Source organism: Leptopilina boulardi, unplaced genomic scaffold (genome assembly GCF_019393585.1).
Source record: "Leptopilina boulardi isolate dan_hultmark-lab unplaced genomic scaffold, ZJU_Lbou_2.1 LbouV2_384, whole genome shotgun sequence".
NCBI lineage: Eukaryota > Metazoa > Arthropoda > Insecta > Hymenoptera > Figitidae > Leptopilina > Leptopilina boulardi.
In genome coordinates this window covers 658,961-673,591 of record NW_026137956.1, presented here as the reverse complement: position 1 = coordinate 673,591, position 14,631 = coordinate 658,961, and the positions used below count along the sequence as shown (strand labels likewise).

At 27.2% G+C, this 14,631-nt stretch overlaps 1 protein-coding gene and 1 long non-coding RNA gene across 2 annotated transcripts in view; both read right to left on the bottom strand.

Moving 5' to 3' along the window:
- The window catches only part of LOC127288313 (agrin), an 83,854-nt gene that overhangs the window by 28,372 nt on the left and 40,851 nt on the right, over positions 1-14,631 (bottom strand). The window lies entirely within an intron of this gene.
- LOC127288334 (uncharacterized) lies at positions 4,782-5,420 on the bottom strand. The gene is made up of 2 exons (XR_007844024.1): positions 5,389-5,420; positions 4,782-5,015 (listed from the first exon to the last, which is right to left on the bottom strand). It is a non-coding gene; the product is annotated as an uncharacterized LOC127288334 (long non-coding RNA).

Genomic DNA, 14,631 nt, shown 5'->3' with positions numbered 1-14,631 from the left:
ACTTCAAGTTTCTAGCACCAATGTGGCTTAGAGAGAGAGAGAGAGAGATTATTATTATTATATCTCAAGTCAAGATGCTAGCGATTGCCATAATACGCACAACTATATATGCAAGTTATACTTTAACTGCATCTCTCTTAAAAGCGATAAATGCCCAGCTGCCTCTAAATAGCCACTTCGATATAGCTACTGAGTTGATTTAATCGCTCAGAATCGTTATTACTTTTCTTTCATTTTTCTCTTCTTTCAAGGTCGTCTCGTGCCTGATAAAGCTCTTTTTACAAAACAAGTTGATTTACAACTTTGATCTAACAGTTAAATTTATATGTATAACTTTTTCCGATTGAATGTAAATTACAAGTGTAGAATATTGAGCATAAGTGTAAAACTCAATTATCTGATTTGATTTTATTTACTTATATCACAACTTTACGATTATCAGCTTAAGACTATAATTTATTTCAATTTTTTTTTTCATTTTTACTTTGCAAATAAACTTTTGCAAAAACTAGAATAATTCACTAATAATGCAAATTATTAATTAATTTCAAAGAAATAAATAAAAATAAATAAAGTAGATACAGAAAGCATAATAATTTAAAAGTATTATACAACAAAAATTTTAAGGTTATGTTCATAATATAACACAGAAAAAATCTAAACTCATTTTTGCTGCACCTCATTATGAGATCTGCATCAAAATGAATTAACTTTATTTTATCAATTTTTAAATTAAGCGCCTTTTGCGCTCAGCTACTTTTACGTTATCTGATTGGCACTAATGCAACACGATTCCTAACCTAAAAATTCTTGCACTAACCTAACGTCAACAAGATGCCTAACCTAAAAATTTTATTATTTAATTTCGTTAATTTGTGTAAATCAACTTTGAGAATTAAAGTTTTCTTAAGAGCTATGCGTTTGTTAAAAGTGGACAACTTTTCGGTACCCGCTAAATCTAAAAAAAACAATACGGAATGGAACACTAGCGCCACTGATTGTGTCAAACTCAACTGCACAGTCAGGCATTGTAAAGGTGTTTTTATACCTCCAGTATTTTGGTCAAACAATCGACTGGGTTGAATTTTCATGAAGAATCACTGAATTTTATTGGCTCTAACAATATTCAATTTTCACGGTGAAAATGGAATATTTGTTAGAGCCAATAAAATTCAGTGATTCTTCATGAAAATTCAACCCAGTCGATTGCTTGACCAAAATACTGGAGGTATAAAAGCACCTTAATAGTTTTAAAAATAAGAAGCAATGTATTTTTGGGTTATGTTCAACGTACTTCCAATTTTTCCCACTGTTTATATACTTCGTTCAGTCTCCTTATACTACTCCATGGTTGATTAAAAACAATTATTTTATTTAATATTTTTTGAAGTAATTATTTGTTTGTTGAACGCAAATATTATATATTTTCATGAAAACAGAAAGAATTTATATTTTTTGATTACAGAATATAAATATCAAAGTGTAAACACATTAAAAGGCTCATACTATTTCGCTTTAAAGTATAATATGAGTGTAACATTATTTTTTAGTTGTATGATATTTCTCAACAATAATTGCGTAGACTTTTATGGTAGAAAAAGGAAAAAAAAATTGTTTTGACGTACACGTCCATTACGAGGACAAGCCAAAAGTAACAAATGCCATCATCAACATTAAGGTTGTTACTATCAGCTACAATATAATTGCAATAAAAGCTCTTTCAGACGTTCGCCATCAGCCATCGTTGGCTATATCTCACATCAAAGCAAGAAAGACACATTAATTCCTATCTCTCTTTCACTCTCGCGTGATTCAATGTCAGTTAAGTACAACATTCTTATGGGCATATGGTAAAAACAATTTTTTATTTTGTTAATGTTTAAAATCTTTTTTATAAAATTTTGATAATAATTTTTACTCGGGCATTTATGGTTAATGTAAAAATTTATTTTTAAAACAATTTTTTTTAATATAAAAATTTATAATACAGGTTCACAGACTTGACTAAGGATAAAAATAGGGTTAAGTCTAGATGCGCGCGCATCTAGTAGCAGAATAAAATAATGAATAATTAAACAATAATTAAACAAATACGTCTACAGCTCATAATTCTTAACGGATTAAAAAAAAAATGTAAATACTCTGCATTAAATTTTGAACAAACGTCAGAGAAGCGATTTTTAATTCAATTTGCAATTTTCAGGTTATGTGAGCAAAAGTACCATAAAGAACAAAAAAAAATTATTCTCGTTAACTACCGCACCCTGCTCTAGTAAAAATTCAGTTAAAATTTAATTGTTAAAATGAAAAGTTCCCGTGCAGAAATTGCCCTATTTAGCCATATTTAAATTAAGGCTCTGACAAGGCCCTTGCCAGTTTTTGCACAAGTTTGGCATGCCCCAAAAATTATTGTTCCACATATATATTTTTTGCATAACTTATTTAATTGCAATAAATATACACTTGCAAAGCATTATTTGTTGTAAATGTTTGCAGCTGTCATGAATCAGAAACGAAAATAACCTACATTTAGTTGAAATCACCTAAAGACACTCTCACACCTTTTTGGCTGCTTGCCTGCCTGCAGGTTACCTTAACAATGCACGAGTGTGAGTAAGACAGAAAATTTAAATATTCAAATTTTTAAATTTTCTGTCGCACTCACTCTCATGCGTTGCCATGGTAATCTGCAGGCAGCCAAAAAGTTGTGAAGAGTGCCTTTATTGGCCCAAAACAAAATAGCGCGCGCTTTTTTAAAATAATGAAATTTATTAAATAATAATAAAATAATTGTAATAAATTAAATTATTATGATAATAATATTACCTTGAATAAAAAAGTGTTTTTAGTTTAAAAAAAAATTATTCAACAATTATTATTATTTTCAGACAAATTTTACAAATATAATAGATTATTATTTTTCTGTTTAAAATCTCTATAATTACATGCCTTTTTGCTTTTTGTTTACAATATTTTGAAATATTTAATAAAATAATTGTAATAAATTATGAAACATAAATTGAAAATTAAATTGAATGGACAAAGAATAGAAGCAACAGAGACGGCCAAAGTCCGTCTGAGGCGCTAGTATATTAATAATATTATATTATATCAATAATTATTAATTCATTAAAATTATTTTATTTATAAAATTTTACATATAATTTTTGAGGATAATAAATTTAAAAAATTAGTAATTTTTATTAAATGAATTTTGAAATATTTAAGGAGGTACCCCTTCTGCATTGTGAGTCAAATCAATGTCCATTTAAGTTTTTATTTGAATCACGTAGTGCTAATGCAACGCTTGGCAGCACTGTATTTGTTTCTCCCCCGTTTTAATGTATTAATGTATTATTATTAATATTAATATTAGTATTAATATTAATACTAATATATATATACTATATATATAATATACTAATATTAATATTAATATTAGTATTAATGTATAAAAAAATTACTAATTAATTACTAATTAATTTTAGACATGCTTTAAAATTTTTAATGATTTTATTATTAAAAAAAATTGTTATTGATAAAAGTAAACTTTTTCTCAAAATTTTGTATTGAAAATTCTATTGTACTTGTATTATTATATTAAATTTATAAATAAGAAAGGTAATTAAATTATTTTTGACAAAAATTGTTATTAAAAATATGATATATAGTATTAGATACGATCTATGTTACTTTCAAAATTTCAAATTTCGCGCTTCTTGCTTACCCTAACCTTTAAGAAGCAACGTTGCCAAGCGTTGTGCTTAGTAACTGCTGATTAATAAAAAAGGGTGTTTTTTTATAAAGAATAATTAATTTTGGGTCTCACAGGTAAGGTATGATCATTTTTTTTAAATTATCTAATCATTGGTTGTTTAACTTTAACTGTAAAAAGTTTTATTAATATCTCTCTGTTATATATGTCACAATTAAATTTCAAAGATCATGAAAATGCGTTTTCTCATAAGACACCATGTAAAATGTGAAAAAATAAAATTGCTTATAACTTTTGTCAGAGTCAACCTCTGACCTCTAAAAATTTAACTATATTTTTTTTCAAACTAATATCTATAAGTGTGCTAACTTTCATTAAAAACTCTCTGTGAATTCTAAAGTCGGGGGTTCTTCCTTAAAAGAATTAATTTGACTAGTTTTTTAAAAGTCCACTTGATCAATAATTATCAAGTTGTGCTGGATAATAAGTTAATGAAAAAAGCGTGACATGACATTCGAGTTTTTAGCGAGCTGGCTAGTAAAGTAACTGAGAAATTCAAGCACGACTGGCTAGTTCCTTTTTTATAGCTAGGACAAATTTTTACTAGGGTATAGGGTAATTGTCAGAAAAACTCTCATGGCCCTGGCAAGTTTTGCCCTAAGTAGGGCAAATCCTCGCCAAACCATTACAACCTTGAATTTTAACATACCAGTTTTCCATGCCAGAAACATGGGTAACTGGATAGTGCCATGCAAGGCCCAGGCCACAATTTCTGCACGAGTTACTAAATTTTCACTAGAACAGGGTGCGGTAGTTGACGAGAATTATAACAAAATGGCGAGTGGGGACAATGGAAACCAACCTTTTTTATTATTTCATTTCATTTAACACTTTTACTACAAATTTTTATTAAGAAAATTTAATTATTATTTTGCACTACTCTTTGAATATATTTTTTTAAGTCTTGACTATGGTAGATTCCTTTTTCAATTTTGGTATTATTTGAAAATAAAATATATGGAATATATTAAATTAAAAAGGAAACTTAATAAACGTAATCAAAATATTGTTTTCTTAAATAATTTACTTTATTTATAATGTTTGACAAACTCCATAAATTGATCCCTCTGAATAACATACTCCTCTACAACAAGTACCCATACTACCATCAGTTATACATGGTGCTCCTAAACGCAAACATTGTGCATTAATTGTAGGTACCAGAAGCATTAGAATTGTTGCCAAGAGCACAAATAATAAACCAGTTTCTTTGAAATTGGACATTTTTTTTTTATTATCTCTATAATATGTAAAAACAAAATTATATTAAATATGTAACGCACTTTGAAGAAAGGGACCAAAGAAGCAAAAAAAATTATAAGTTATGTTTATGATAATTTTACATTTACTAAAAAAAACCTTTTCTGAAAAAATCAAATTTTAATTAAATATTTTGAATTCAATTAAAAATCAATTTTTTATATTGAGAGTTGTACTTCTTTATGTATAATTTGATTACAAACTATCATAAACATAACCTATAATTTTTTGCTTTGTATTTAATATATCATATATTACAGTATAAATAATGAAATTATATTCTTCTTAGTGAATTTTTTTGACAAAAATTTAATCCAGATTTATAATAAAATATTCAATTATACAATACTTACAGTATTGGTTAGAATGAAATTAAAACGTTAAAATATAAATTTTTTTTATTCTGTCTCCTTTATACAAAAGAAGTTTAAAGTAAATCAATAAAAATTGATAAAATTTGCCATTTTTTCCACTTAAACTTTATTGCATTTATCTTAAATAAATAAATAAAAATATGAAGAAAACAAATAATTTATTTATGATTGAGGAAAAATAATTGTTAAATAAATGATAAACATATATATATAAACGTTTTTGTCTGCATGTAAAAATTTTTTATTGACCCCGTCAATTTTCAACAATATAAAGTTTACTATTAACTTAATTTAATACAAAAAAATTTTAAATACGACCTATAGAATTTAAGATATTATATTTAAAAATTAAAATGTTAGTCTTTCGGATGGAATATACTCTTTAAATTTGAAATAGAAATAATATAATTATTTTGTTATCTTAAACAGAATTTAGTGCGGTCCTAATATTCAAGAAGAAGTCTTACAGGGTAAAGAAACAGTAATTTAACGTAGCCCTGTGATCATAGTACACGATTCGCGTCCCAAGGATCCTGGGTTCGATTCTGAATGCGTGTGAAATTTTTCAAAATTAATCTTGTGTTTTATGTACTGTACATATATATAATAATCTTAAGTAGAATGTAAGTTAGAAAAAAAATTGTAAAAACAATAATTTATCTCTCTATATTATAAAAAGATTTCGTCACTGTCTCCAGTGTAGGTCATTCCATATCAAATGTAACCAACCCATGTTTTTAACAAGAATAGGTTAGGTTAAATTGGTTACTATTGACATGAAATGACCCATATACATATACCTATATTAGTGTTTTAGTTCTGATTTTAACCTTAAACCCAGCGGTAAAGTGACGTGGAATGACCCATATATCTACCTCAAAACGAACATAACCTCAAAATTCAAGGTCTCCAAGATTTAAGGTCATGGATCAAACATAACCTAAAAATTCAAGGGCATAGGATTCTAGGATTCAAGGTCAGAGATCAAACATAACCTCAAAATTCTATGGCATAGGTTTCCAGGATTAGTTCAAACCGTTGGGTTTGAGCACGAAGTAGTATAAGGAGACTCCACTGCTATATTAAGCCCACGAAAAGTTGAAGCTGATTTACCTGTTTCTCTTACAATTAACGGAGGTGTCGAACCTATCGGAAAAGTTGGGAACTAGTTACCCACACTGACACAAAATGTGTACATACAGTTACTAACACATAGAACTTTCGCAAAATGTCTACCATGACATAACCTGCATAAACTGATTGTTTTTATATCGCTTTGTTTTTTTTTGGTTTTTGTAAATAATTTAAAGAAAAATAAGGAAATATGATTAGTTGTTCTATTAAAGGATGTAAAACAAATTGTGTTAATGGCAATACAAAATATAAATCTATTTACAAAACTATTTTCAATGAAATCCAAATAATAATGATGAGTTTTATTTTAAATATAAATCTTATTAAAGTATATTTTTATCACAACCATAATTAAAATAAAATTTAAAACAGTTTAATAATTTATATTCACTTGCAGTTACTAATTTTATCTCGATACCGTGTTTTTACATAACATAAATAATTATATTATGTTTATATCCATGGAGATTCTCCATGTTTACATCGCTCATGTCACTTTTAGCAGACGAAATTTCGGAGATATCAAATTTCCCCGTTAGGGTTCGACACCTCCGTTAATTATAAGAGACACGGGGAAAACGGCTTCATCTTTTCCAGACAGTGGTGTCTCCTTATACTATTTCGTGGGTTTGAGGCTATGTCCGACAAACATAACTTCAAATTCCCCTAACCAAGAAACAAACATAACCTCAAAATTTAGATAAAATTTTAATAATTTTAATACTCGCAAGCCTTTAAAAAATTAATCATTAAAGTAGAAAATAATGAGGGTTGACGCGCAGAGGGACGTGACCCCCCTAGTTTAATATAAAAATAAACTTACAAAATATGGTAATTTAAAGGAAAACTGACGAGGGCCTGACAAATTTCAATAGATACAATGGACTTACTTAATGTATATCAAAAATATTTGCTGTTAATGTAAATTCTCTTTTTTTCAGAGAATAGAATCATTAAGTATATATGCATAAGAAATGTTTGCGAAACTGACAAGTAAATTCTTCACATGATACGATAGTGTCAATATATATCAAATGGTCATTTATTCTCATTGTCAGTATATATATATATATATATATATATATATACAAAGCTGCATGATCTGTTTGCATGGACATTGTGGCTCTTCATATGGGTGGTTCTCTTATCATCGAAAAGCATCTTATTTCCTCATAGCCTACAGAGTGTGCACCAGAGTACAACAAGCAGCATTGTCCCGCTATGATATAATAAAACAAGTATGAAACCGCAAGGTGAATTGACGATTGCCACACGCGACACCTTCTTTATATGCTCTCTAATAGACTCACTTCCAAAGTACTACACTTCCTATATACATAGATAAAATATATTACAATCGTTAAACCAACCCCCACCCCCCCTCAAAGGATAACTTAAAAACCAATTAATAAATACATGCCTGCAGATTGTGTATACATTAAAATATCGTCTTTATATGCGGCGTATTAATAAAATGTATAATATATAGGCGCATTAAATAATCCCGACTACCTATTCAAACGCTGGCATATAATTATATATTATATATACAACCAGAAAGCAGTCTTCTTATAATAGAATGAATTATTTTCTAAACAAATAGGGGAATGTAGACACATGATCGTCCTTATGAGTGGACTACTTCCTGATTTTTTTTATCGGGTAAGAAATCCTGGCTCCTAATTTTCCTTGGAATTAAGAATTTTTTTTCGTTCATTACACAACTTCAATGAATACAAATCTTCCCTAATGTTAATTTAAAGTGATTTTTTTGCACTTAAAAGATATTTTATTCCAATTTCATATAACGTCATGATTGACGTCACAATTGCACCAATAGTAAATAAACTTTTTGAGTTTTGACATAAATAACGATTTAATGTTTACCGCATTTGAGAATTTCCTATACTTGACACAAGTCCAGTTGAAATACTGGCGCTCCATTTTTAAGTAATTTTGCATTAATTTAGTTTAAGTTAGTTTTAGGTTGGCAGGCTTTGTCGAATTTCCGATATGACAGGTTCCAATATTCAAGTATCGCGGGCTTGATATTGGAAAATTTTTACTTAACCGAAAAATCATTTAAAAGAATTTCTAATTGATAAAATTTTCATTTGTCGGAAATTGCAAATGGCCGAAATCTTTCTGTCGATTGTTTGTTTAGCCATTTGCAATTTCGGATAAATGAAAATTCTTTCTTTCTATCCAATATTTCCAATATTCAAGTATCGCGGGCTTGATATTGGAAAAGTCACTTAAGTAGTATTAGTAATTTAGAATTCTGGGAGAAGTAAGGTAGGCAAATGTTTTTGATTGGTTTAAATTAAAGAAAATCGTTGCGTCATCTAGTGTCAATTTTAGTGTTAATTAAGAATTTAGTTTTCAAACTCACTTTCTTGCCATCCAACCCTCATCGAGTCAACATGTTTAGTTTTCAATAGTTTTTCGATCATGTGTTACGAATACAGTTTTGTGGTTATAGTCATACTAATAAAATATAAATTATTTCTAATTAAATATTATTAAAGTTTAACAACAATAAGTTCGGTTTATTTCAAATTAATTGCAACAACTCGTTTTTCCACCATGACACATAATCGTCCTTATGAGTGGACTACTTCCTAATTTTTTTATTGGGTAAGAAATCCTGGCTCCTAATTTTCCTTGGGATTTAAGAATTTTTTCATTCATTACACACTTCAATGAATACAAATCTTCCCTAAAGTTAATTTAAAGTGATTTTTTTTCACTTAAAAGATATTTTATTAAGTCACGTTAAAAGTCACGAAACAGTGCAATAAATTAAGGAGGAATCAAACAGAAAGTCTGAACAAAAGTTAGTCCAAATGCATTATTTCAATTTTTGAAATTGAAAACACATATTTTTAAAATGAATCATTGAAAATGGATGAAAATTTAAAAAAAATTGACATTTTGAAACGATTTTATAATTCGAGTTCAAACTGCCAATCGTTTCGAAATGTCAATTTTTTTTAAATTTTCATCCAATTTCAATTTTCAATGAATCATTTTGTTTAAAATATAATTCTGCACACTTCGTCTGAAAAAAATTACACTAAAATATGTGTTTTCTATTTCAAAAATCGAAATAATGCATTTGGACTAACTTTTATTATAGTCTCTGTTGTTCAGACTGTCTGTCCGATTTCTCCTTAAACCTTAAATCGTAAACTTTAAAACCCAAATGCGCACGATAACAAAATTAAAAAAAAAAACTAGAGTAATGACCCAAAAAAACGTGTTTTTGAGGGTTTTCAGTATTTTTTTTCTCTTTAACCTGACGTGATAGAGGCTTCTATATAGGTTTAAATTAAATCTTAATTTGTACACTTTAAGACCCATATGGGTAAGATAAACAAAAATTTGGAATTTTGAAAAAAATTAAGTTGAAGACACCTATAAACTTTTTGGGTGTTTTGAACCTAATTTTTATCAAAATTCCAAATTTTTTTTATCTTACCCATATGGGTCTTAAAGTGTACAAATTAAGCTTTAGTGTAAGCCTATATAGAAGTCTCTAGCACTTAAAATCCTGACGTGTGATACGCAATTTTGTAACTCGAGATCCTATTCAGGACACAATAATACATTGGAAACCACTCTGATATCTCAAAAAAAATCTCCTCGACCTAATTATTTACAATAATTTATTAATTTATAAACAAACTTATCAAAAATACCCTAAAATTTTGTAGAAATTTATAGAAAAGAAAAAGTTTGAATATGGATTATTGTCAGTTATGAGAAGATGTTTACATGGGTTGGAATTGATTTGCACATTGACCTCTTAAAAAGAATTTTATCGACAGGAGGCGTTTGAAATATTTTAATTTATATATGGTGTGAGAGAGAGAAAGAGAGATAGAGAGAGAAAAACAGAGGGGGAAGGAGTAAAAAGGGGTTAGTTTCGGTCGTGATTGAATAAAACAAAAGAATATATCTATACTGTTTCGAGTACCGGTTTGGCATGATTCTGTTGAGCTACTATCGGATTTCTGTTGCGAGAGGAAAAAAAACCTAATTAAATCGGTTGATATATACAAAGCGAGTGGACTCTCGAATGCGAATAAAGAAATTCCAGCTTGTGCTCGATATATTGTTGTCTTTTGTACTTTAAATCCATTTAAATGAAATAACGCCCGTTAGCTGTATATATATATATATATATATATGGATCGCACTAGCGTAAAGCTTATATGTAGTTACAAATATTTCAAAAAAAAAAAAAAATGTATCTATATCTACAATTTAATACCTTTCTTAAATTATATAATCTTATCTCCCACAATATTTATGAATTTGATTATGTAATCATTTGAATAATAAAAATGATGCGTCTGATCAAAAATATATTGATTTTGACCTAAATTAATATTTTTGAAATAGATAAAAAAAAATTTTGAAATGTAATATGAATACTAATGTATATAACGGTTTCAATTATACAAAATAATTGACTATTTAAAAAAAGTAACAAAAAACATTTTTTTTAAATACTAATGTCATTTACACTCTATATCAATAAATACAGTTATTCTGAAAAAATTATCACATAATTTTACTCATTTAAAGCAGAAAATTATACAAGGCCGACAAAATTTTAGCTTACTTTAGAACCAAAAATCAGACTACACTTTTTTAAAGTATTTTTGACTTGTTGAATCCAAATCTGACCTCAGAATTGACCCAGCACGTCAGGTTTTCGAAATATTCTAACCAATGTTTAAATTTTGTTTATTTATAATTAAATCATTGAATTGTTGATGATCATTTAAACCATAAAAATAATGGACGGATTGAATATGTTCTAAGAGTCACACTGAAAAAAAGGTTTGGTATTGACAACCAAACGTTTGGTTGGTATTTAAGAAACTAAAATTTTTTTGTTGAATCAACAAAATGTTGGTTGTCCCAATTAAACTTTAGTTAGGACAACAAAAATCGTTTTTTTCTAATTTTGGTTGTGTTAAACAAATTTTGGTTGAGACAATTAAAATTTTGTTGATTCAACAAAAAAATTTTGCACTCAGAAAAAAATTCGTTTGAAGCAATGAAATTCTACCCAATAAAAATTCTTTAAAATGCCTATTATTTTAAAATGAAAATTCGAGTAAATAAAAATTCTGTGAAGTGAATTTTTTGGTTATATGGGCAAATCCACAGAACCGGCCGATTTTTACTTATCAAGATGAAAATTTTCCAAATAGCAAGCACACCTTTTATTTATGGTTTACTTTCTTTAAAATATATTCAAGAACAATTATCTTCTTGCGTGATTCATTTTATTTTAATGCCGTTTGAGTTAAAAGCCAAAAACGAAAATATTATTTTTCTTCTTGAAATTATAATTAAAAATGGCATTTCTTTGTTTTTTTATATATTATTTGAAATATGTTCAAAACATTTTGAACAATAAAATATGATAAAATACAAATAATTAATTTTTTAATTATGAAAAATAAATTATTTATATTTTATCATATTTTATTATATATTTTATTTATTAGCATTTAATTTTTTATTTCTGTAAATTAAATTGTTTACTTACTAATTTTGATATTAACTATTTTAACCAACAAACTGACATTATTGACATCGATTTTGATATAACTTTGAAAATAAAACAAATGAAAGGATAATTCATTTTTCACGATTAACTAGTTAAATTTCGATAAATTTTTTTTTATTTTTAATTTTCAGACGTTATAAATTGAAAATATAATTTGGCGTTTGCATACAAGAATTATAATAATGTCTTTATATAATCACATATGTTTTCAACTCATCATATTTTATCCTGTAGTTGTGCTACTGAAAAAAGGCTAAGTTGAAAATGGTTCACGCTTAAACATAGAGTGATAATTATTGGAATATTTTCTTTAATTCTGATTGCACTCTATTCTATGATACATACATTTGTTCGTCTGTTCACAAGCAATAAGCTCCAATTTGAAAAATTCAAACCGAATAATCGCCGCAAAAGATATTTACAAAAATGTATAGACATTTCATTATTATAAAATAATGAGTAACGCTACTTTCAACGACTATCATTTCTTTTTATTTAAGAGCACATATTTTTTATTACTTTCAAAACATTCTTCAATAAGTAAACTATAATTCACCATAGTTTGGAATTGTTCGGATCTATGCCGAACAAGTTATACCTATAAGAATTAAAATTTATACCTAGAGTAACACCGTAAATTTCATTTTTTAAGTTACTTAATTCGATTTTATTTTTTATAAAAGACTAGAAGGTTCACATTTATTCAATTTTCTTATTTCAATAGGTTCTCAGAGATATTACAAAATGGTTGAAGTATGAAAATAATTAATATAATACTTCTAAAATAGAAAAATATGTGAGTAACATGAAATCGGCCGGTTCTGTGGATTTGCCCATATAAAAATTCCGTAATATAGAAAATTATTTTGATAAAAATTCTGCAAAATACTAATTCGAACAAATAAAAATTAAGCTCAAAAATAATTATGACAAATGAAATTCCATAAAATAAAAATTCTAACTAATGATTTTTAGAACATAAACGTGCGTTCTAAAAATAATTAAACATTTTCAAATGTTGTGCCTGACCTTGAATTACTTTAATACTAATTTAGGTATCAAAAAGTGATCCTAATTTCTGGATGATTTCTAAAAAAAATGATTCTAAAATTTATAACAATTTAATACCTAATATCGAATCAAAACGTTGCATGAGTTGATCCGATTTACGCTATTAATTTGATACCTACAAGAAAACTATGATGCAATTAATGTAATTTTATGTTTTATTGATTCCATTGAAGCATTTTAATAGTTTATTTATTTTAATTTCAAAGGGGTTCATTATACTATTTTATCGAAGTTTTATTTTCATCATCACATATATATTGTGACGTTATTTTTTGTGATTGACGTCACAATTGCACCAATCGCAAATAAACTTTTTGAGTTTCGACATAAATAACGATTTAATGTTTACCGCATTTGAGAATTTCCTATACTTGATACAAGTCCAGTTGAAATACTGGCGCTCCATTTTTAAGTAATTTTGCATTAATTTAGTTTAAGTTAGTTTTAGGATGGCAGGCTTTGTCGAATTTCCGGTATGACAGTTTCCAATATTCAAGTATCGCGGGCTTGATATTGGAAAATTTTTACTTAACCGAAAAATCATTTAAAAGAATTTCTAATTGATAAAATTTTCATTTGTCAGAAATTGCAAATGGCCGAAATCTTTCTGTCGATTGTTTGTTTAGCCATTTGCAATTTCGGATAAATGAAAATTCTTTCTTTCTATCCAATATTTCCAATATTCAAGTATCGCGGGCTTGATATTGGAAAAGTCACTTAAGTAGTATTAGTAATTTAGAATTCTGGGAGAAGTAAGGTAGGAAAATGTTTTTGATTGGTTTAAATTAAAGAAAATCGTTGCGTCATCTAGGGTCAATTTTAGTGTTAATTAAGAATTTAGTTTTCAAACTCACTGTCTTGACATCCAACCCTCATCGAGTCAACACGTTTAGTTTTCAATAGTTTTTCGATCATGTGTTACGAATACAGTTTTGTGATTACAGTCATACTAATAAAATCTAAATTATTTCTAATTAAATATTATTAAAATTTAACAACAATAACTTCGGCTTATTTCAAATTAATTGCAACAACTCGTTTTTCGATACCGGGGATCGTCCATAAGAATAAAAGGTTAAGTCGCACAGTAACGTTTTGCTTATTTTGTTATTTGATTTTTCTAAGATTTAAAGTAACATAAATTAAGTTTCATAATTGAGTCACTTTGCATTAAAGTTTGAATCCAATTTCGTCTAATTTTAATAATTAGAATTATTTGTCGTTTGTTATAATAAAATTTAGAAATCAAGTTTAAGAGTAATTTTAGAGTCAAAAAAATACGTTACAATATATATATATATATATATATATATATATATAGAAAGAGGTATGAAGAGGTTTTAATTCACTTTTCCATCTGATTCTGCAAACTTTCACGTAAATAAGAAAGGAAAAAGGACATAAAAATGGACTATAAACTTTTTTCT